Raw genomic sequence first — 25714 nt, 5'->3', positions numbered from 1 at the left:
ATTAGTTTATTATTTCTTCTATACTGTAATAAAATTAGCCTATCTATACAGATAACTTTAAGTCCTTAACATGGATTTTTTTTAGTGGCTAAAAGACATGGTTTTGGTCCCAGACAATTGTTGATTTCATGTTTGAATTTGCAACAGTTTGTTTCTTTGTCCATGCATCCATTAGCATGTTTTAATGCTTTCATACCAGATGTTCCTCCTGAGACAGCCCTGATAGAACTGCCTAAGCCCCATTGAACCTTCCCCGTTTTAACAGCTCATTATTTTTCCTGGAATTTCCATTTGCTTTTTCCACTTTCAAAGATAATGAATAAAATCTCCTCTCCAATTCTCCCTTTCCTTTCTCTTAGGACACAATTCTTTATTATCACCCCCTCTCTTTCCAGAAACACCCAAGGTGCATGTATTAAGAAGTACAGTTCTATTCAGCCAGAGGCAACTCTCTTGCTTGGTAAGGTTGTCATAGAGATAGCAGAACTAGAATTCCACTCAGCCACAAAAAGGGAGCTTCAGCAGATATTCTCAGCATCACCTGAGCCACCACAGAGCCTGGTATACAGTAGGTCAAATCTGTATTGAGGTGAACACTTGTGGAGACCTATCTGTAATCCACTGAGGACAGTACAAAATCACGAAGTAAGCACAGTTTGTACAAGTGTGGTTCTGTTCACATGTGTATATTGTTTAAATTTTCACCTTTAAGCTTAGTCCAGGTTGTCTAAGAAGTATGTGTCAAGACAGAATCGAATTATATGTGTTTTCTAATTTTGTTTTAATGAAGAGAATATATCTAAAATTAATAAAACAGTGAGGAGAAATCTGACTCAGAACTCTCAGACCAGAAGCAAAGAGATTAATGAAGTAGAAGAGATGAGAGAGAGAGGGGGGGGGAACAGAGAGAGAGAGAGGGGGGAGAGAGAGAGAGAGAGAGAAATCTGAAGCTGCTATGAAGTCTCCAGTGGGTTCAGCACAGCTGCCAGAAGAACCCAGAGTCACTACAGGTTGTCTTGAGTATCTCACGTAGATTTCAGAATGCAAAAACAGGGTCCTCAATCACATACCGTAGCTGGAAGCTTGTGAGATACATTTTTGTGGCTGGCACAACTTGCTAGGTTGGGTTTGGGAACTCAACTATCAGTTTTATCCCTGCTAAATTTCATTTTGCTAGAATTTGTTCTTATTTCAAAGCATTGTACTTCTTATATGACTGCTAAACTTTGCATTTAATGTCATCTCTGGTTTGATGACAGTGTATTTCATGTCTTTATCTTATTGAATGAGAGAAATACTGAACAGGACGTGCCTTATTGACATTTGGACAGCAAGGACCAAGACAACAAAAGACATCCATAGAGGGACAGAGTATAACACTACGATGAAAATGTGGACCAGAAATATCCCTGACAAACACACCTTGCTGAAACAGAATGAAGGCAGCTGTAACCTGTGATATAAATCTGCAGCATCACACAAACTGGACCACAGCCTAGGTGTGCCTCTGTTAACTATATGACAGCCTACCTGGTAACATGGACCTTCTTGAGTTAATGAAAAAACTCTAAGAGGACTTTATCTACATATCTATGTTCTGTGTCTACTATTCATATTCATGTCAATGTCTATGCCAACCCCCATACCAACACACATGCCATCTATACTTATTTATATCTGTGATTGCTACCCCTATAGCACCCTAAACTTACCCAGATACCCTTACTACTATGCATGCACATGCAGCAACTATATGTACACCTGTATCTATGATTACATTTATTCCTGTACTACCTTACACGTAGCCAGATCTTTGTACTCCCACATCTACACATATACTATCTATACCTATTCCTAGACCTGCCACATACCTGCACTGATATGTACAGATGATGTATCTATACTTATAAATAACACTTATCTACACCTATGCCCACTGTTATATCTATATCTAACTTACATTTACATTTTCATTTATAGTTGTATCTGCATTTATACCTACCTACTTACATACACAAACACGCATGCACACACACACACATTACACACACCTCCCTCACCTGTTTCTACAAATTTACCTATATCTAACCATGTACCTATGCTAATAGCTGTATCTGTTTCTACACCTAGAATTAATTTATATCTGTACATACATATACATATACAGCTGTACTTGCAACAGTTATATTTATATGTAATCTGTACTACACCTATCACCTACACTTAATACCTATGCCACACTACACTATAACCTCATATATGTATATACCAGGTCTACAATTGTACCTACCCCTCTTTCTATGCCTAACCTTCATTTTCCCTCTCTCTAGAGTCATTTATCAGCTTCTGTTCACTGCATCTGAAATGATGCATCAATACCTACATTCACATATCTGAAAATATCTTGTCTAGTTGGAAACCTACACTACATAAAAAGGTTTTCCTTCTAAACATATTGCTATACTTTCTAGAATTCAGTTTCTTCATTTCTAAGTTGGAATGATTTATTTTATGACTGTTAGACAAACTTTCAGGTAAAATTTTATTGAACTAACTTTCTTTTGTCTGTGTTTTCTTATAAAGTGAAAATGAAAGTTGTAGAAAGTACCTGACAATTAAAACCTGTCTTTTCTTTCAGTGCATGATATAGCTTGGAGGAGTAAATTTTCTTCTTTCCTGTCCCTTCACCTTCTCTCTGACTTTCTTGGATGAGACTAGTAGTTCTCTTAGGAAGTATTCTATTCTGTGGGGAAAGTAAATCTTAGCATGTCTGAGAATATAAAACATTAAAGCAAACAGAGTTGAGTGCAAGTTGTCTATATGATGGACTGTATGGCTGCATTGCAAGGGGCATGTGGATGACCTCCACACTGAAGTTCTTAGACATTATCTTCTGAGTATAAAAGACCAATAAATGGTCAACTTGAGGGACCCAAGTTGCTGGGTTACAGCCACTTCATCTGATCATGGATGCTAATGAACAGAATGCAGGCAAATTGGCATGATTTCAACTTATCTAAAATAAATGGGAAGCCACCTCACATCGCTGGCCAAATGTCACTCCTAATGGTTCTGGTCTTCTGATAGTCAATAGGGCTTTGCAGCTCCATCCCAGAAGCAAGGCTAGTCTATTTACTGAGCCTTGAGTCTTTGCTGTACGTTGTTTTCCACACAGAGCTAAGTCTTAGACAAGCTCATCTTTCTTCTACAGAGCATGAATCCTACTACATAGAAAGTTGCTACAGTGAACCCCCTGGGAAGTTTTGTTTGATGGGTTCCAGAGGAGTCCCATGGTTATTATTCCCATGTTTATCCAAGAGCTATTAATCTTGCAAATATTTTTCTTGCTGTAGTGAATGGTTAACTGAAGACCCACAGTATCTATTACTATGATGATGAAAGTCAGCACAGAGCTGGCACTCAGTCTCTGAGAATCTCATCATTTACTTCTGTCCTTGTGCTTAGATATCATCTTGCAAATGCTAGATGCAGTTGTCTTTGTCTAACTTGTGAGTGTCTTTGGTTTGGGGGCATTTTTGGTAAATAAAAGTTTTACATTTTTACATAACAAAGCTGATTTATGATTTCATTTCAGTTTTGTGAAGATATCTGCCATCAAAGTATGTTGAAGGTTTATTCTTTATAGATCTTTAATCTAAAAAGAATACAGAATAGGAGAATTGTCAAAATTCAAACAGAAAAGCATAATATACCTGAAACAAAAAATCAGGCAAGTTATTGGAAAGAAAAGCAAGAGGCTAAGATCCTGTAAGTAGACCCTAGCCTCACAGGCATAAGCCCCAGGAAGATGGCACTTACCAATCTGGAAACAACATGGATGGTTTCTGACAAGACTAAAAGGCTGTCCTCTCACAACCATTGCCAGTAAAATCCACATCTTCCATGCTGCTTAGTTTTAGAAACCTTCCATGGCAAGTTTCATAAGTCATAAAGGAGCATTCAGTTTGTCTCTATTCAGTTATGTGTCCACTGCTATAGTCTGGTTCCATCTGTGTGATTAAGTTAACTTACAGGTCCACATGCTGTGTATGCATCTTACCACTTTTCTCTTTTGCTTGGCTTTACTGGGGTAAATCTATACTAAAGTCTTCATCAGAGACATGGAGACAGGATGGATTAGAACAGTAACTGTCTTTCTGCTGTGAACACAGATTCTTTGTTTTGCAAACTGGAAGCCTGGGATAGCTGGGAGGGATCCCATAGATGAAGTTTCTTGGGGACCAAGACCTTGGTAGGAGCTGCTTCATGGTCTTGAACTCAGAAAATATCTCTTAGGCTCTGCCAAGCTTATTGATGGCCCTCTGTCCTGCTGGATGCCTCCAGACCTGCTGCTTCCAATATTTTTTCAGGGTTTTGTTAGTTCCTTGTGTTTCTGTTTCCTAGTATGTTAACCTACTCTGGTAAGACAGCCCAAGAGGCCTCCATCAACCCTTCCATTCCTGCCCTCCAGGTCCAAACACTCCCACCAGAATTCTATAGATTCAGCACATGACTGCAAACTGTGTCTGTAGGAATTAGAACAACAGAGGTAGAGATCCAGTTTGGCTCATACCACATTTAGCACAAATACCATGAAACCTCCCATGTAGTGTCACTGTCCCTAGCTCAATGACAACAAAGCTACTTCCTGTTTCCTGCATAAATATCCAAGGAGGCATTCTAGTGAATAGAAAGAAATCACTATGTTCCTTCCAACCCTCCTCCCTGACAGTTTGTCATGGGCAACTGTGTTTGCTGAACCTGCAGCCCTACCATTCAAGGGGAATCTGCCTGTTCAGAGCATAGTCTAGCAAGATCAAGGACATCCAGTGACAGAAAGGCAAGAAGTGGGGATATGCATGAATCACATACATCTATCTACATGCTGAGGAGCTAGTTCAAAGAGCACAGCTTCAGAGTAAAGGACAGAATAGCATAATAGAATAAATGTTTCAAAACAGACTTGGATGGAGGGGTTCTAATAGAAGATAGCAAGTATCTGCTTTTATGGAAGCATCATAGCATCAGCCTGAGAGCAGCAAATGGACATGATAGAAGTTAGGTCTGGGTAAACAGGAAGCCTGCAATTGTGATCATGCATTCCTAGGGTAAAATGAAGTCCCATTTTCCCTCAATTTTTACTTTTTATGATTTGATGTACAGCCGTTACAAGGACAGAATCATGACAGTGGGAAGGGAACATTGTGTTTTATATTGACTTAGTTTGGGTAGTACATCTCCTACGCTTACCTTATAGCTTGCTGGATGATCTATAGGAGTAATTAATTCCATGAAAACAGGAGACTCATTGTCCAGTCATAGACTTTTGTTCCAAATAGTGTGCATTATTTTAGAAAATAAATCCAACATCAAAATCTGGAGGTGGGACTGTGTGTATGCTCACTTTTCCTTCTCCAGGCACATGCTTTAAAAGCAAGGACCTCCTTTCATATATCACTCTTGAAGAACTGAATCTTGAAGCTCCTATCTCTGGGGAACCCATCTGGACTGAAAGGGAAACCATAAGCCTCAGATACACCATGAACTCAGGGATCTTTCATCATGACAGAGTGGAAAAGATGAGTGTAACTAGTCATAAAACAAGTCAGTACATGAGGTTGGTACCCTTGAGAGGACAGAAAACACTCAGAGAGAAGGTTCTTAAGTGGGACACTTACTCATAGCCACCATGCCTTTAATTCAGTTCCTCATGCTGTGGTGACCCCCCAAACATAAAATTATTTTTTGGATACTTCATAAGTGTAATTTTGCTACTGTTATGAATGGTGATTTAAAATATTTTTGGAGATAGAGGTTTGCCAATGGGGTTGTGACCCACAGGTTGAGAACCACTATTACTAGATGATGGTGCGTGTCACAATATTGCAGAGGACTTGGATAAGTACTTTGCACTGTTGGATGCTATACTGATTACTTTTTTCATCATTGTAAGAAGTTACTTGACAAAAAAACTATTTAATAGAGGAAATATTTATTTTGGCTCATGGTTCAAGGAATATAGTTCATCATAATGTGGAAGGCATGGAGATGGAAGGTCTAGCAGCTTTGACAATGAAAACTTGATCACATTTGGGCAGATCCAGAAGCAATGACAGGAAAATGCCAACTCTCAAATGGCTTTTTCCTTTCTGCCTTTTTATTTAGTCTAACACTACAGTCAGTGGGATGGTGACATCAACATTTAGAATGGATCTTTTATCCTCAGTTAAACCTCTCTGGAAATTCATTCAAAGATGCACCTCCTAGGAGGTTTCAAACCAAATAAAGTTGACAGTAAAATTTTACCATCACAGATACAGAACTGGTCTTAAGTCATAAGCTTTAGCATATGACTGAGTACATTTCCAAACAACATTTGGAAGGTATAGGGTGGATGCAAATTATTGTTTTCACTAAAATACAAGAGCAAAAAGGAAAATAGAAGATAGATTGTCCTGTGCCAATGAGTATAGCCTAATTTTGAAATAGCTTTTGCTAGGAGGCAGGATTAAATGAAGTCATGCCGACTGGAGAAGGCTAATCAAATGAATGGCATTATAATAGCTCTAGGAAACAAATACATTAATTACCAAAGAAGCACAAAATTAGTATATGGCAGTTATATCATGCAGAAAATGTCTCATCCTAAAGGTTAGTATTTCATGTGTTGATACCCTGGACTTTGACATTCTTGGAATACAGGAAGGGTCCTGCCTTCCTGTACTCAATACACCAGCTATTTATGGAATATTTTTCAAGAATACCAACACTGATGGGAGGCAATACATATTTGTGATAATTTATTCTTTAATGAAATAAACATACAAAAAGAGATGAGCTGTATTTTGAGTATCATTTACCCAACTCAAATCTGCTTCAAACTTAGGGAGCCTCTATATTTATATTTCACTCAGTAAGTTAGGTGAGGCCTAACAGTCTACTTCTTCTCAGAGTCTGGAGCAATGTTGATACCACATCCCAGTTGGCAGGCTGTGAACATGGCCTCTGTAGGGACAATACAAATGTAGCCCATCTCCATCTGTGAATAAGGACCAATTTTAAGTAAAAAGGAAAACCTGGATCCATTTCTTATACAATATGTAGGTAAAAATAAAAATGAACCAGATTCACCTGAAGAAACTAGTCCTTAATAAGCATTATGGAAAACATAGATAAATCAATTTATGAGCTATGACTCAAAATCTATAAACAATAAGGGAAGTGTGGTAAGTTTTATTATATTGAAAATAATTTCATGACAAAAAGCATTAGAAAAATTACAAACTGAGAAAGTATTTACAAGTTAATAGCACATGAAGGGTTAATATCCCATAGACATGTCAAAGATGTCTAAAAATAGAACTGAAAGACAAATAACACTATAAAATACCTTAAGAGTACATATAGACTGTGTATAGAGAAATAAATTAAATGACCGTTAAATGCTATACCTAGTTATCATAAAAGAAATTAAAACTAACTGATACAAAACCATTTTCTTTGAAAGGTAAAACTCAGAGTTTTCTACATTTCTAGTGGGAACAAAAAATGGTAAACTCACTGTGAATGGGAATATTTGCAATGTCTAGCAAGATATCTCACTGTTTTTTTTTTTAAATAGGGAAAGCAATCCATACACCAGAGACTTAGACTCAAGAGTAGACACAATGAGGCATGTAGTGACAGCCCACTAGAAAGTCAGCTCAGATACATATCAACCAGGGGGTGAATTTCTTACTCAATGTGATCATGTTTTTCAGTATGATTAAAGCCCTGAATATCAGCAATGTGGGTGAAAAGCTATAAAAATGAGTGAAATACTTCTAGCATACATTAACAGGAAAATTGAGGTGGGTAGAAAGTGTATATAGCATCAAAGGTATTTTTCCTTGACAAGTAAATATACAAACATATCTCATTTGTTTATATTGAAAATGTGAAATGATAGGTCATATATGAAGTGCTTCTCAGAACTAATCTCTGAAAGCCATTAATTCATATTATTTCTCTTTCATCTATGCTTTCTCCTCATTACTCTGATAAAAAAAATGACAGGAACTATGCAGGCCTAGTAGTTATGATTGGAAGAAAATACCAAATCTGAAAATTTCCAAAATCAATTTAAAAATTTGAGTTTAAGACTTTCAGGTTAAGGATTTTGATTCATTGAAGCCTATACAAATTATATATGTAATAAAAAGGACACAATCTGAAACATTCTGGCTTGGGCATTTCTATAACTGAAACTTGTAGAATATTATTTTAAGGTGTGTTACTTTTGTTTATGTTGCATTTTTTGAACTCTCTGAAGCTGTGCTACTATGCCTGTCTAAAACACCTGATGGTCTAATAAAGAGCTGAACAACCAATAGTGAGGCAGGAGAGAGACATAGGTGGGCCTGGCAGGCCGAGAGGATAAATAGAAGGAGAAATCTATGAAAAAGAAGTAGCCAGAGAAGGAGGATATCAAGGACTTGTCACCCAGCTACACAGCCAGCCATGGAGTAAAAGTAAGATTTACAGAAGTAAGAGAACAAGAAAAGCCCAGAGGCAAAATGTAGACAGGATAAGTTAAGGAAAGCTGGCAAGGAACAAGCCAAGCTAAGGCTGAGCATTTATAATTAAGTATAACACTCCATGTGTGATTTATTTGGGAGCTGAGTGGTGGGCCCCCAAAAGAGCAAAAACAACTAACAACAGAAACTCAACCTGCATTGGCCTTATATTGCTGCTGTGAGAACTGAACATAAACCAGGTGACTAAGACTTCAAAACTTACACTCCCTCAGTTCTAGAGACCTGAAGAGTGAGGTTGAGATTAGACAGGGCTAGCTCCTTTCAGACAGGCTGAGACATTCACCTTCTACAGCTTCAGGCTGCTCTGTCTTGGTCTTTTTCCGGTGTGGAGCTGTCACTCCAGCCTCAGCTCAAACTTCATAGGACACTCCTTGTGTAGCATCTGCACCTGTACCTAAGTTTCTTTCTTGTCCAATACCCCTAAATAGAATCATGGCTCACTCTCATCTAGCAAGTGCTCATTTCAAATCGTTGTATCTGCAATTTACCCTGTCCCTAAACACAACCATAACCTCTGATGCTTCAGGCAAGATGTTAATACTCTTGGGGGGGGGGAAACAGTCTTACTTGTTTTCATCTGACCATATTTTAAATTTTAAAGAAGAAAAAGCTTAAAATGAGCCTATACATATATTTAATGACTATTAATTGTTTGATAATTGTTATGTCTTATTAATCTACTATTGTGATGTTATAGTGTATTAGTAATAAATATAAAAATGGACAATTAGAATAATGTCAGTTTGACTCACTGTCATAAATACCATTTATTTTGCTCCATAGACATTTGGTGATTGATCCTTCCTTGCTGTACTTAACACTTACCTAAAATTCAATCTGGCTTTATGAAAGCTATTTTAAAAGCATACTTGTAGCGAGTCAATCACAGTTTGCTTCTCTTAAATCACATCTACAGCTCTTTTATGTTGGAAGGTAGCTCCTGGCCTTGGTTACACCCTCTCAGCTTTCTTGACTGTGAATCTCCCCCGGGATCTTCTGCTCACTTCCTCCTCCTCCTACTCACCGGCACCTGGTGCAGGTCCATTGCTCTTTTTGGGGCTGATGATTCTCTCACGTCTTTCCCACATAAACTTTCCTCCAGTTGACACTCATGTAACAATCAGCTAGGATGACAGTGATCTTGTGTTTTGTTGTTGTTGTTTAAAGCAGCACCTAATGCTTGGGGAAAGGACACATTTCAATTTTAAAGGTACTGTTGAAAATCAGTACTTATTCAAAATTTATTGCAGGACCAAACACTACATTTTGCAAACAAACTCCTAGAAGTTCACACTTTCACCTGTAAAAATATACATAAATAAATTTCTTTCTTTTGGTAGTAACTCAAACTCTGTGTTCTTTATGAAAATGTAATTCTGGTGTCACCACAGCTTTCTCTATCCATGATTTAAACAGGAGTGTGGCCTCAGGGATGGAGCTTCTGTGAGCACCTGGTGTTGAAGGAGGGCCCTGTGTGATGGATATCCAACAGCAGGTGCCCATGCTACCAAATTCTCAGAGCCAAGTCCATGTAGAATAAAAGTTTATGAAAGGATGTATTTCAAATCAAATGTAAAGTGAAAGTTCAGGTATATTTTGAAGCTCTATAGTGATCTCAGCAGCTTTTTGGAACTAACACTACTGAAAGGTGGTTTGGGAGAAGAACCTTTAGATTCTGGACGTTGTTTAAAATTCTAACATACATGTGGAAGAGCTAGCTTTTAGTTGATATTATTGTTTTAAACTATCTTTAGAGAATGTTCTCATGCTGTTTTATCCTAGGTGTGATAGCCCCTCACAGATGGTTTATAGCCACAAAGTATTACATAGTGTACATAATACATATTTTCCTATGAAAGGGAAACTCATAGCCACTGGTTATTTATTCACTTCCTTACGGCTTATTCCCAGAAGTCCACACAGTGGGTCAGAGTGTAACAGGCATCTTTACACAAACTGACAAATAGAAAACAAAATTGCTTTTCAAAAATTCTGTATTAGTTCATAAACTAATCAGTGTACATTGAATTAACATAACTTTACCAAGGCAGAGCTTTAAATTTGGGTTATTAATGCCATATGCTTTCATATGACATTACTAACTGAGATTTACCCTTGTGTCTTAGAGATTTGGGAAGGATTTTGTTATGGAGAAAATCACTTCATAGAAAATAGCAGTGACCCTGATCAGGCAGCAAGTTTTTCAATGTACTTCTGACTTCCTGAACTCAGCATTTGCTATGTACAAATCTGTCTAGATCACTTCTAGCACATTCTTAATTAGTGATCCATTTCCAATAGGAAAACACAATTCTATTAAAGCATCTTCTTTGGATATTAATGTGATTTTGGCTCTATAATTTCCTTCCCATTGTTCCTTCAGACCACTTAATATTTCATATTGGTAATGAGTGAGTTCTTGCTATTTAGTGCTAATTTTAAACATTGCATCTATTTTTACAATAATCCTTTTCAGTAAATTAAATAACTGTAATGTTTCTGAGTGTTCACTATATTCATTCCTGTTATAAACATAGACTGTGGCTTTACCCTGAAGCCACACATTTTCTTTGCTATGTTTTCCTGTAAAGCTCTTAATCTCTATAACCATGGTCAGTTCTACTGACTATCTAGCCCATTTGACAGATTCTTACACTGGATTCATGCATGGACATGAGTCCCACTATGTGGGCAGACACACCCTCCCAATGAATGTGTGGATATGAGATTCCACTATGTGTGGGAATATGAACTCTACTCTGCCCATAGATGTTTCACGAAGATACCACTCTGCTAGGGTTATTTTGCTAATCTCTCATTGTGTATGGCAGGAGGAGAGAGGTCAACCAAGAGGAGAGCTCTAGGTTGAGTACAGTTGGTCCAGATTCAAGACTAGAGTCAGAAAGAAACTGGCATTTACTAGGAAGCAAGCAATTTCATTTTATCACAGTTTGTGATTGAGTTTTTTTAATACTAGTTTATAGGTGAGGAAACAGAAATAGAAAAGTAGCAGGTGTTGGTGGATTTGCTGCCCCCTTATGGTTTCATATATATGTATATGTATATGTATATGTATGTATGTATGTATGTATATGTATGTATCTCTCTATATATTATCACACTACATCCCATCTCATTTTTTTTTTGATTTTTTTGAGACAGGGTTTCTCTGTGTAGCTTTGCGCCTCTCCTGGAACTCACTTGGTAGCCCAGGCTGGCCTCGAACTCACAGAGATCCGCCTGGCTCTGCCTCCCGAGTGCTGGGATTAAAGGCGTGCGCCACCACCGCCTGGCCCCATCTCATTTTTAAATACTGAAAGCCCCATGAAATACTCCTGATGTATAGATCTCTTTCTCACAGTTGTTTGACCAGACGTATTCTGTCCCCAGGACACATTTGACAAGGGTGTGGGACTCTGGGCAGTCTCAGCTGGAGGAAAGATATTACAAGCTTCCTGGGGATGGAGGCTGGCATGTCACTTAGTACAGGGTCATTGGAGGAAGGCATCTATGGGGCAGGTTCATGCTTATGCTGACACTTTGCTGCCAGAGGTAAAGGGAGAAAAATTTCCATGGTGAAACTTGTAAAGAAAATGAAGGAGTAGTACTGGGGGAAAAGGGAGGTGGTGGGGAGCAACTGGGAGGAGTGGATAGAGGTGAAACTGGGGATATAATATATGAGAGAAGAATAAATTTTTAAAAATCAATTTGAATTGCAAGTGACATTTTTGCACATTTCTGGATGTATAGAAGGTGGTGTTTTATAACCTTGTGGTCACAATGAAGACTCACTGTCTTCTCTCTTGCTCTTATGCTGCTGTCCCCTTTCTTTCATGAAGACCTATGCTGTGTTCCAGCCACGTAGAGAGTCTCACACCTGAATGTGGATATTCCTAATAAACAATCACAGTACCCTGAGGAACTTGCTATTTATAAAATTAACTATTGACCTATTTACTATGTATGCACTGTATTTACCATCTTCTTATAATGAAGGCAACATACTACCACAAATCCCAACTCTAAAATATCAGGAAAACTGGCTACCTCAGGATGAGGCCACGATTACCACACACATGCCCTGGCTTCAGCTTGCATGGTCGTGGACACTATTGTGCAGTAGATACTCACAGTCTTGGTACTCACTCAGAAGTGTGAGCCACTAGCAAATCTAGAATTGTGTGACGTTGCTGCAGTTCTATCATATAGAATGGAAAAATAGTTCTTCATTGTGACCACAAGGTTATAAAAAAACACCACCCTATGGACAAAACATCACTTTGAATACGTGATGTTAACATTTTCATCATGTAAATTTTTAAATTCATTTTATAGGCTTTAGTTTTATAATCCAGGTTGAAAACATGACATTGGGATTTTTAAAATTTAAGAACCAACAAAGTAGGTTTTCTAATCACTTGCTAAAAATTTAAAACTAAATCTGTACTTAATAAAAAGCAAAAAAGAAGATGAAAAAGAAAGGAGGAGGAGGAGGAAGAAAGAAAGAAAGAAAGGAAGGAAGGAAGAGAAAAGAAAATAAAAAGGTAGATGCAACTAACAGAGTCACAAGCACATAGGAGAAGGGCAAACTACACACATGTACAGCTGAGGTCTTGACACAAGCAGAGCTCACCAACTAAGTCAGTCTCCTGTAGGGAATAAGAAGGCAGGAGAGTAGTCTAGCCTCTGGTTTGTGTTGGGCAGAAAGGTTCATTGGTCCCTCTGAGCCATCACTCAAAAGCCTTGGTAAAAGCCTACTAACCCCTGAGCCCAGAGCTTCCACAAAAGACTGTTTAGGAAAACAGCTGCATCAGGATTAACTGACATTCACTTTAAGAATTTATACTAAACCTTAATGACTGATAACAGCTCTTTATTAGTTATTACCTGCTAAATCCTATCCACATAGAACTGGAAACTGAATTGCCAGACACAATCTCTGACCTCTCTCACATGCAAGTATCCTATCCATGTGCATCCAAAATGACCCAAGAACATGGTGTTCTTCCCGCTTTACACAGTCCCTGTTTGGCTTTGATCTTGAGATTTGCTTCCTGGGTCTGTACCCTTGTGTTGGGCTCTGCTGTGTAATAGGAATGGCAGTCTACCCTTTGTAGTGACTCAATTCCTATAATCAGGAGAGCTGTGATGGAACAAGACAGGATAGAGGGGGCTCAAGAGATACTATTGACATCCATGGCCACTGCTTCAGTCTCAGAGGCCTGTCTACAGTCAGGAAACACGAGGTTGTGTGACCATATTCCATCTTCTACCAGCACATACAGAGGGCAGCACTCAAGATGATGATGTGACCAGACCTACACCCTTACCCTTGTCCTGAGCTTAATCTTATGTTCTATTACTAGTGTTCAACATCTTAAGAACACAACTTAGTATAATACCTTCTACTAAAAATAGCAACTAATACATCTTGGTATCAAATGTATCATGTTGGCCTCCCATTGATGCTGTAAACATATCTATGTGTCTATTTTAAGTGGAAGACCACAATAAGCCAAAGAAAGCAAGGTGCCATTGTATTTCACAAATATGGAAAATGCATGGTAGAAGACACCCAGAAAAGAAAACCGAGTGAAGTAGAGAAAGGGAAGGTTGTAGACGATATAGAAGTAAGAGCTTCTAAGCCATGAAGCAGTTTTGAGGCTCGGCTGGTGCTTGAGCCTTGTCTGAAAGTCAAGTTTTAAGGCATTCCAAGTGAGTAAACAAGCAGAATGGTTTGAGAGTCTTCCTCAAGACAGTACCATGAGACTGACTCAGGAGCAGACATGAGGGCTTGAAAATGTCCCTAGATTCATGCAACAGCATCAGTTAAACATGGGTATAGAGGAGAAAAATGTTTCAAGTTTCTGGCTACACAGTTGGTGAATATGGTGATAGTCACAGACACTGTGATCAAAGCAAAGAAGGAAGACCTGATGCAGATGGTGAGGCAAATGACATGGTATTGGAGCTCTTGCGAGCAGATGGATTTCCAGGAGTATTGAACAGGTGGGAGTCATAACCAGGAAAGAACCTCAGGTTCTAGCTTCTGTTCAATGTCTCTCCTTAGAACTTCCTTTTGCTTGAAATCAAAAGTTCATTTATCCTGAAATGAGAGAACTTATTAATAATACATGTACATGAAGAGTATGGTATGTGGAAAGTCTCAAAAGACACCTCAAGGTTCTGTACAAAAGACACATATACCCTGATTCAGTCTGAGTGGTCCCTTATCTGTACTGCCAATACCACTGTTCAGTCCAGCATGCAATAACATTAACAGGGCAGAAGGCATTTCCTGAAAAATTGTGGATGAACTTAGAAACAATGAAGATGAATGAAACAGAAGCTCTTTCCCATTCCATGATTTAAAATACAAGAGACAGGCTGAACACAGGTCTCAGTACATATGCTGAAGTGTTGAGAACACTGTGTATTTGCTTCTGCCTCTTTTATTATGGTTGTTATTGTCTACTTTGAGTCCATATATATTCTTTTGCTATTTTAAATTTTTTATTCTGAGGTTAGATTGACTTTAAGATAGAATTAGTTTATATGTGTGAGATCTTGTTCCATTCTGATCTTTCTAATTTTAAGTCCATTCTTGATTGTTATAATTTAAAGATAGGTTTTTATGATGTTAACATATTACCCAGGAATACCTGTTGCTGTAGATTGCATCTGGAGTGGCCTTTCAAAGCCAATATGCTGATGGCCCATGGTACTGTACACTATTAGGAGATCTCAAAGCTTTATTTGGTAGGGTTTAGGGAGAGGAAGTTAGGCTACCAGGGATGTATTCTTTAAAGAGGAATTCTCTCAGGGAATGAGATGAGGAATGAAGGTAGAATGGAGGTAGTGGGATGGCAATAAGGATGGAGATGGGAAGAGTATGAAGATGAGGATATGGGAAGGTACCCATATTTTGTTCCTCAATGTAGATGAAAATGAATGAGGGATCTTCCAAAAGCAGCCCAACTCACTTCAAAGCTGGAGCATCAGCATTCTATTATGCTCCAGATTGCATTCAAACTTCTTTCTATTGGGAAGAAGGGAAAGAGGCAGAGCACTTGAGTACATAAGGTAGGGAGAGGGGAGGAAGCTCCTTCCTCCCCAAGGGCTGAGCTGTTGGTGGGAAAGGTGCATTTCCTCCTGATCAGGAAGTGAGATCACTGACTGTAAGACCTGGGCACATCCCTCTTCAGAGTTACTGTAAAGCTTTCTGGACAGTAGCTCTGGTAAGCCAAACCACAGGAATGGGGATGTGTTGGGAAATAGCAAGATGAAACATATTCCTTCTCATCCTTTCACAATATAATTACCATTACAAACTTTCTAGAAAAGGGATCAGAGATAGCCACATGATCCTCAGAATGAACAAGCACTCAACAGTGCAGATCCAGTGCCTGCTCCGTCTTATATTACACTTGCACTCTTTTGAGCATCCCTAGGTGATTGACTCGTGCCTCCTTCTGAGGAGCCCAGATTCTTTTTTAATTATTGCCCACAGGGTTACTCTAATGTGCTTCTTCCTGCCTCCACACCAGCTGCACTAGAACGAAGCTGACCTACACTTGGTGAATTATTGATAAGCAGTGGACGAAGTGAAACTGGGAAACTATGGCTTAGGTTAAATAGAAAACACTTTCCCTGTTTATCCAGCTTTTCAATAAAGTGCTGGTATGAAGCTTTGAAATGTGGGTTGTTGGTATAGCACTGTGAAGCTGGTCCCCACTCTGTAACTTAGGTACCATTACATGGGCCATTACTCAGTTGTTTCATGCTGGTGTAAATTTTAGGTGCTTCTTTTCCATATTCTTCTAATGCATCTCAGCTGAAACTAAATTGCAATTATTTTTAGAAGAAAATGTGCCCTCATGGTGATAAAGTTTGTATGTAAATGTTTGAATTGATGTGATTGTGTGTAATTTTGGATTCTTATAATGATCTCTTACTTAACCAGACTTTAGCACAGTATTCTTACATGTCACCTGTATACTAACATCCATAGGTAGATGACTTTTGTCCTCAAGTTTTCCAGTCTGCATTTGTGTCTAGTTCTGTGGGTTCTAGACAAAATGGTTGGTTTTTTCTCTGTTGAAGTTAAAAGAAAGATACCAGCCCACTTTACATGAAGATACCAGCCCATTATCTTACTTTGGAGGGCTTCAGCAAACAGTAAAGATCTACATAGCTCACACACAGGTGGGGTTTCCAGGTCCTGCTATGGTCTCTGCTGTGGTTGTCTCAGTTTGAGATGAGATGGTGAAAAACATCATTTAGGGTTCTTCCTTGATTAATTCCAATGGGAATTTTTATCAGATGTATCATTTTTGTATACCTTAAATTATAGTCTCAAAATGACTTGGGCCCCTGGACTATGCAGCAATTAGTCTGCCATTCACTAGTTTTCTCACCTATCATTTGGCAGCAGTCTAGGGGAAGGAGGACAAGGCCACTGCTGGCTGATGACTTGGCTCACTCTATTATATAGTTCATAAGGACCTCATTAGTGCCTGGATCTATTTGTCTTTCTCATTCATTGCTCACCCACTTCTTAGTAGTTTTTAGCATGTATTTAGCAAACAGTAAATATTTGATCAATTAATGAATGTGAAAGGGCAAAGTTGTACATTATCAGCTTCAGATTTTGATAACAGCCTTCAAGGGTGGGGATGGAGGGAGTGGCACTTCTTCCAGTGAACAATGCATCAGCTGAACCAAGTGGGCTAATTGCCAGGTCATTTAAAGACTACTGTGTCTATACGTTTTGTGGAGAAAGAAAAAAACCCTAAGACTCCATTCTGTTCCCCAAAAAACATTTATAAGAAGACCACAGGCAAATGCTAGCAGGCTTTGGCTCCTGTGGTTGTAGCTCTAAGTACACACTGTGTATGTAGGTCTGTTTCCCAGGCCCAGGTTCCAGGCAATGTTCCCTTCAAGGTAGAAGTCAGTTTTAGGTCATTCCTGGCTAAAAGGAATGCCTCTTTTAGAAATGTATTAAAATTTTTAGAATTTCTCAGTATTATTGGAAATTCAAAGTACAGTTTTATATTTTGTCATGGCAGTCATTAATTGAATCTATTTTCATAAGGAACAATAGGATCTGAGAGTGACATATTGCTAAAACTCACAGACTATTATTACCTTGAGTCTTTTATGGCTCAAAAAGTATTTATACTATTTTTCCACCACTTATATGCATTTGATTATAATTACACTATATTTTCCCTAATTTCAATTGCATTATATTTTACCGAAAGCATTCAGTCCATTTGGCTCCAGAAGGAGATGGAAGATTGTAAAACTCATATGTCCATGCATCTCTCTTCTACCATGGCTAACGTGGCTCTTCTTCTACATGGAAATAACAAAGAACTATGTAGAGACCAGTGTTGGGGGGAGATAAAGGGGGTGAGGTGATAATAGAGGTCAGGCTCTGCATTCAAGCCCAGAGGAATGACCCCATAGGGACAGGATAGGCCTTCTATGTACACTGGTCAAAGTTTGCCCTCCTAAAATTGAAGCTCATGAATATTATCATTAAAAATGGTTCAGTCCTGGAAAAACTAGAGGCTGTGGGCATGGGAACTTGAGGGTGGTGGAGGAGAGTACTGAAAGAGATGACTGGAAAGAGGTGCTTTTTGGAGTCAGGTAGAAACCTGATGCAAGTGAAACTCCCACAAATCTACAAGGGCGATCCCAGCTAAGACTCCTAGCAACAGTGGATACATAGCTTGAACTGGCCATCTTCTGTGATCAGATTGGTGACTACCCCAATTGTCATCAGAGAGCCTTCATCCATTAACTGATGGAAAGAGATACAGAGAGCCACAGCCAAACATCAGGCCAAGCACAGGGAATCCTGCTGAAGAGAGGGAGGAAGGGTTGCAGGAGTCAGAGGGGCCAAGGGCTTGTCAAGAAAACCCACAGAAGCATCTAACTTGGCTCATAGGAACTCAGAGTCTGAAACAACAGCCAGGGAGCCTACATGGGACTGACATAAGCCCTCTACATATATGAGGCAGGCGTGTAGCTTGCTCTGTTTGTGGGATTTGTAACAATAGGAGCAGGGACCGTCCCTAATATTTTGGCTGGCTCTTGGTAACCTATTCCTCATACTGCATTGCCTTGCCCAGCCTAAATACTAGGGGAGGTGCTTAGTCTTACTGCAACTTGATATGCCATGCTTTGCTGATACCCATAGGAGGCTTGTCCCTTTCTGAAGAGAAACAGAGGAAGAGTAGATTAAGGAGGCACAGAGGGGAGATGGGGAGAGGGAATGGGAGGAGAGGAGGGAGGTGAAACTGTGGATGGGATTTAAAATAAATAAACAAGCAAACAAATGGTGGTTCAAATCACAGCATCTGTGGTTGTTTGCACAAGACTGCACAAGATCAAATCATTCAACATTCTTGCATGGAGTGGGAAGAAGTTCATGAGACTTTACCCCTAACTGAGGAGCAATGGACAGTTGATGGCTTATGGGGAGTGTGATGGGATAGGGAGAATTTCAGCTTTCTTAAAGAATATGGTTCCTGGTAGGTCAACCACACTCCAGTGGAGGGCTCTACAACCAGAAATATATTGAACAACACAAAGTTGATTCAATGGATTATTAAATAATAATTTAAAAAAGCATCATAAAGTGGTTCAAAGAGGACACTTGCACTTGAGGTCTTGTATAAACACATTTAAGATCCTGGAGAAGATAAGTTAAATATTTTGTCCAAAGAACAGTTTCCTTGGGAGGAGGGCATGACAGACACAGAAGGTTCTGACACCATTCCCTCCATTTAGGGTTCTAAGATAATTCCTGAACATTGGAGATTCCTGCATCCACCATCCTGCTGCCATCTTCAGCAGACAAAAGAAACCAGCCACAAGTCTCTGTCACAGGAAAGATCAAGGAAAAGGCCAAAGTAGATCATCTAACTCACAGTGTTATAAATTTATACAACAGGAAAAACTGCAAGACATCTGCTTGATGTGGCCTTTCAAAAATGCTTTTTAAGACAAATCCCTTCATTCAGAGATCTTGAGATTACATTAAACTGAACAAATTAAAAGGAAAATTTCAAAAAGGAAAAACAATGTTTATTTGGAATGTGATAAAGGTGAAGGATTTCCACACCCATCTAATGTGGACCCTGGAAGAGCAAAGCAACATAAAATACAAAAAGTCATGCCTTTATGCTCCATTCACACACAGGCATAGCTTCACACCAGCCTTAACTGTGTTTAAGTGAACATGCAAAAAGAGAAAAATACAGTGGAAAGGGAGCTGAATATGATGAAATAAATGAAGGTGTTAATTTTGAAGCTTGAAGAATTTTAGACATAAATCTAGAAACTCATAACTTTATTTTAGAAAATAATTATTTAAGTTTGAAAGAAAACATTTAAAGAGCTTGGTATGCAAAATCAGAAGCACCAAGGGAGAGAATATTGAGGTTTGAGGAGATCAGATGTCCATTCTGCCTCTGACCTGAAAGTCTATCTTGATTTATGAAGATAAAGCAGAGCTGGGATTATGTGTTTGTGTCTCCTGGAAGTCTTCATTGGATATGATGTAAGGACAGAACTGTGACCCACAGGTGACTGTGACAACTTTAGCCTTGCTTTGAAAATCAATCTCTCTCTCTGTCTCTCTCTGTCTCTTTCTCTCCTCTCTCTCTCTGACTCTCTCTCTCTGTCTCTCTGTCTCTGTCTCTCTGTCTCTGTCTCTCTGTCTCTGTCTCTGTCTCTGTCTCTCTCTCTCTCTCTCTCGTGTGTATGTGTGTGTGTGTGTGTGTGTGTGTGTGTGTGTGTGTGTGTGTGTATGTGCGCGCGCGCGGCTTCTTGCAGAATCCAGAGTCCTTTGTAGCTGGAGTCAGAGGCAGTTGTGAGCCACCTGGTAAAGGTACTGGGAACTGAACATGGATTCTCTACAAGAGCAGTGTGTACCTTTAACTGCTGAGCTGTCCCTCCAGTCTCACCGTATTTTTGGATACACGTTCTCTAATCAAACCTGGGAGTTCACTGATTGGACTGGATTGGCCCACAAATTCCAGGAACCTTCTTGTCTCTGCTCACCCAGCACTTGGATTACATCAAACTGAAGTCTTCTTATTTGTGTGGCATTTTACCCACTGAATCATCTCCCTAGCATCTGGAAAGATTTTCTATCAAGCTACAGAATGAAGTAAAGTCTAATGTACATTATGTATTCAAATGTACTCACTGTGACTAAAGCCAGGTAGAGAGTGTGATGGAATTATCAATTTACAACAGCAAGTGAGTACAATAAATTAAAAAAATAAATATGATTATGCCTAGAAATATTATTAAAATGTTTCAGATCTACATTAAAAGTTTCAACTTCAAGCATCACATGCATTTTACTCTTCACCTTTCTTTCCATCTTCTCTGAATTTTCTCTAGATACACTTATTTATTTATCTATATTTTTTTAATTCACAATACTCTTTCACTGCACTGAGTTTGATTTTTTAAATGTATGTATCAGGCAGTTACTTCAAGGCTTTTATGATTTTTCTCCTTTCTAGGTTTATGTGCAGTGTTTCAGGAAGTCTGTGCTTTCCTTGGGTCCTGGAGGGAGAAATTTTTTTCCTGGTGACTTTTCTAGTTAAAATTTTCTGCTCTGTTTTCCCTGTGTGTCCTTCATTGTATGTCATAAAGTTCTTGTGGTCAGGCCTTCTTTCTTGGATGCTTATTTATGGAAGTGCCCTAAGCCTGGATTTAATTCCAGCTTCTTGAGCAAGGATTTATATTTGGGCTGTAAATCAAGTTCAAGCCCACTTGGACAAATACTCCTTTGAGCCTTTGTGTCAATGTGATCGGGGTCTGTGTGCTAGAGAATGCTGATCTCAGGCTGGAAATCTGCAAGGAAATTATTTATCACTCTTCAAAGTCACTAGCTTGAAGAAACAGTTTTACTCACAGTGTTTTGAAGGCAGAGATCTTCTCATTTCTTGCTCATCCTTAAGTAAAAGAAAAGTGTTGTCCTCTGGGGTCCCACCTGTGTTAGACTGGGTATGAGAAGGTCCTAAGATTACTGCTGGAACTCACAGTCCCAGGACTGGAAACCAAATGCCATCTCTCTACTAAGCTTTCATATTTTAAATTACCTTTTGTCTTTGTGGTGTTGATAAGTTTTCTTTTAATTAATGGATGTGTTTAAAGATTCTCTTACTTGTGTGTCTGACCTGTCATTGTTTGCACTTGAAGATTTCCAGGCTGCCAGACCTACAGACTGCTGACAGCCAAAACCATGTGTGTATTTTAATTCTTTGGTCTACTGCTTCAGTCTTCAATAGAATATATTTCTCTACACAATAACATGCTCAGTGTTGTTGCCTACATGACGTCAGGTATATTCAGTTGCCTGAACAATTCTGGAGAATGCTTTAAAATGGGAGGGCTGTGAGGTCACCAAGGGAGAGTGTGAGAAGACCCAGTAGAAAGAAGAAATAGGTGGCCAATTTGGAGATCTTGAGGGTCTGACTGGAGAGGACTGGTATAAACTGGGTTGAAAGCCTTGGGGAGCTAAAATCCAAAAGGGGCAAGTCACAGGAAAAGGTGCATAGACCAACTTGGAGAAAAAAAAAATTCCTGACTTAGAGCCTTTGGGAACTGACTCATGAGTTAAGGGCAGCCATTAGTCTTTTTTTATATCATGCCAAAGTTTGTGATTTACTAACATTAGTTACTTGGATATCAGCAAGTGCCAGACTGAAGAAAATCTATCATTTGTTAGAGCTTAACTGGCATGAAAAGTGAAAGTTGTTTGCCTGTCACACACAAATTGTGTGAGGTTAATAATGCTGCATTTCCTGCTGTCATCATCCATCCACCTTTCCCCAGTATGGAATCCATCCTACCTCCCCATTGGGCCTCCCCTACCAATGCAGAACACACCTTCCTCACTCAGCTGTCCTCAAGTTTACCACAAATTCTTCACACTACAAACTCTTCAAGAGTTTGACAAATTCTCTCTCTCTCTCTCTCTCTCTCTCTCTCTCTCTCTCTCTCTCTCTCTCTCTCTTTCTCTCAGGCGCGCGTGTGTGTGTGTGTGTGTGTGTGTGTGTGTGTGTGTGTGTGTGTGTAATTTCTGGAAGAAAATTCAGAAGTTTGTGTGATTTTCAAAATGTACATACAAAGAGGAATTTTAAGTATCTAGTGACTCCAGGTATCTAAGAGCTGTCTACATGCACACAGCCTTCCATGTCTGGTCTCCAGTTCCCAAAGTCTTTGTCAGGTGGAGGTCTGAGTTTTAACAAGAGACTGAAGATAGTGGCCATGGACAGTGAGTGAATGGCTTGCCACTCCAGGGTTCATTGACTGAGTACTTTTATTTAAACTGATAATATTTCTGTGATATGCTGACTTAGATTCCTTCCTGTGTTTCCCCAGGAATATTACAGCCAGCTCATAGTTTCATTTTAGTGTTTTGATGAGCCTTTATATTAATTTAAATAGTGATTGGACACATTTACAGACCTACCAGTAGTGTGTAAGGGCTCCTTTCCTACCACACCCTAAGCAACATTTGGTTTTGTTGTTGCTACTCTGTGTGTGTGTGTGTGTGTGTGTGTGTGTGTATGTGTGTGTGTGTGTGTTTGTGTCGTGCACACATGTAAGTCACAAGATAGCTTTCAGGAATTAGTCCTCTCTTTCTACCTTGTTAAGATAAGGTATCTTCTTGTTTCCGTCACTGTGCAGAGTACTCCAGGGTTGATGGCTCCAAGCTTTCAGATGATTCTCTTATTTGCACCAGAGAGAGAGAGAGAGAGAGAGAGAGAGAGAGAGAGGAGAGAGACTTCCTTTAGCTCACATCTCACATTGGCCTTGAACTCATTTTGATATCCAGGCTAGCCTTAAAATTCAGATTTTAGTGATCTACCCCTTGAGTGCTGGCATTACATCCAGCCTCAGTGTAATTTTGACTTGTGAACTTTTGATTTTGATAGCTAAAAATGTTGAAGATCAATTAATATGTGCTAATTTTAAAATGATGAAGAATAAATAAAAATGTTCTTTTTTATTTCCCACTTTAGCCATTGAACCTGCATCTCTGAAAACAGACATTACCGTTGAGATGGCTTCTGTTTTGTGTTTGTGTGTGTTGTACATTTTGTGCCCACTGGGTTCCTCCTCTCAGCTCCTGATGACATGATGGCATTCTCTCTGAACCTCCCCAAATATGTGTCCAGCACCCCCATACACAAAACTCACCAAGATGGGTGAGAATCCTCAGTCTGGATCAGCCTCTGTAGTAACAGACAGCTGTCACAACAGAGACTAACTTGGTTGAGTGTCAATACCTGTGTCAAGTGAGATAAAGACCCTGACTATCCTGGTTTGGATCATAATGATCCAATGTTTTAGTTTTGTTATTTTATAAATGAATATGACAGTAATTCTAGCTCTTATTTATTTAGTTGCAGTTTATTGAAGTATTCTTAGAAGACCTATTTAAGAAGAAATCTTAACTGTGTTTAATAATTAACAAGTACTTACCTATGGATATGAACTCATATCTTTACATACTGTGAGTTATTAAGCTATTTGGACAGAATGCCAAATCAATTGTATCAATTTATAGATTTCTTGGTGTTCATTTTTATGTCATTATTTATTGAATGTCCTTCTTGTCCTAGTAGGAGTCCTAATACCCACAGCTTTTACTTTGGGAGGAAGGAAGTTTCAATTCCATTTGTAGCAATTCCTGGCACAGGCCACCATCCCGGCAAGTTCTCCCAGCTCCCGTGAGAACATATCCTTTAGGGACAGGTGGAGACTGGCAGTCACTGTTGTCTTTCTAATGACTTTGGACGTTTTCTTTAATGTTTAGTGCAACGTTCACTTGTTTTCTATTTAGTTGTATAGGAAAAAAAGAAACTTGTTTCCAATGTCATATGAATGAATTTTTCAAAACTCACTCAGGCCCAGGAGTGTCTCCAAAATATGTCACAGCCTCTGCCAGAGCCTTCAAGACAGCAATGAAGTCACCCAGTTTATGTCCTCAGGGAGAGGGTAACATCAGTTTGTTTATAAACGACCCACTTAAACTGGAAAAGCTGTGTGGAGTTATTTCCTCATGCAAATTACATGGGGTTCCAGCTGCACAGCTGTTCTGTGATGAGAGACTGGGGACTCTGGTCCTGTTGGAATGTCTCCAGGTGCCCAGTTGTCTTGCTGTTTAACATCAGATCCCCCTGCAAGCTCCAGGAACCAACCTTTGTGGAAATTAAAACAGGTGTCAAGTAAATTATATACTAACTTTTACTTATCCACTATTCATTGACTAACCAGATAAATGATCATTACTCAAAGGTAGGTGAAATGGGTGCATTATAAAACTCACTGCAAAGTCCAGGCATAGACACCACTGTCTTCTATAATGGAACATCAAAATCATAAAGCACTGAGTGATTTGATGTCATGCAAAATGGAGACTCCTGAAACCAGAGCTCTTTTCTAGACTCCTGGTCTTAACCTTAAATAGCCTCTTGACTTCTGTTGGACACAGTTTTGCTAGAAAATATTTAAGTTTGGCTGCTAGTCATCTCCAAGTACTAGTTAGTATTAAACTCTTTGATTAAATTAAACTGAGCCAAGAGCCAATGATTAGTTGAATTTTTCCAATTTAGAAGATTAGGTTTTCATGACATCTTGAAGTTGCCAGTGCTGGTTGATTTCTCTGAGATCATATGTGCATTTTCCAGAGGCATGTACCATGTCAGGTCTTTAGACAGGTATGAAGGATGACATACAAGTGGGTGGTTCTGTTTTCATTAACTGAATTGTGCTACAGCCTCAACTGTCTGCATACTCCCCCATCTCTCTGAATCCATCTAGTATTTTACCAGAATGAAATCACAAGGCCAGAAAGTCAGATACTCTGGTGTGGGTCCCTACTACTTCAAGGAACTCATGGTGATCAACTCACTCAGGCTGTGGTTCTGGAACAGAAAAGCTGTTACAGTTGGCATCCAGCCTTGAATTTACATGAAATAAAGAAATAGACACTTGTATTATACACAGTGAAAATTAGAAAACTGAAAATAAAGGCCATTATGTGAAAAACCATTGGTTTTATATTCCTATAAGGTTTATTTTTAAATGAAGGACTC

At 39.0% G+C, this 25714-nt stretch overlaps 1 long non-coding RNA gene across 2 annotated transcripts in view; it reads left to right on the top strand.

The window, feature by feature from the left end:
- Positions 1-470: 470 nt before the first annotated feature.
- LOC131897656 (uncharacterized) overlaps positions 471-25714 on the top strand; it is an 84330-nt gene continuing 59086 nt past the window's right edge. Inside the window, exons 1-2 of one of the 2 annotated variants that reach the window (XR_009375758.1) lie at positions 471-645; positions 1260-1499. This is a non-coding gene — a long non-coding RNA (uncharacterized LOC131897656). The remainder of the gene's footprint in view (positions 646-1259; positions 1500-25714) is intronic. The other variant, XR_009375759.1, reaches the window with a different exon arrangement.

This window comes from Peromyscus eremicus, chromosome 22, assembly GCF_949786415.1.
Source record: "Peromyscus eremicus chromosome 22, PerEre_H2_v1, whole genome shotgun sequence".
NCBI classification, from domain to species: Eukaryota; Metazoa; Chordata; class Mammalia; order Rodentia; family Cricetidae; genus Peromyscus; species Peromyscus eremicus.
The sequence above is the reverse complement of the archived record's forward strand: the minus strand, read 5'-3'. Positions and strand labels throughout refer to the sequence as shown.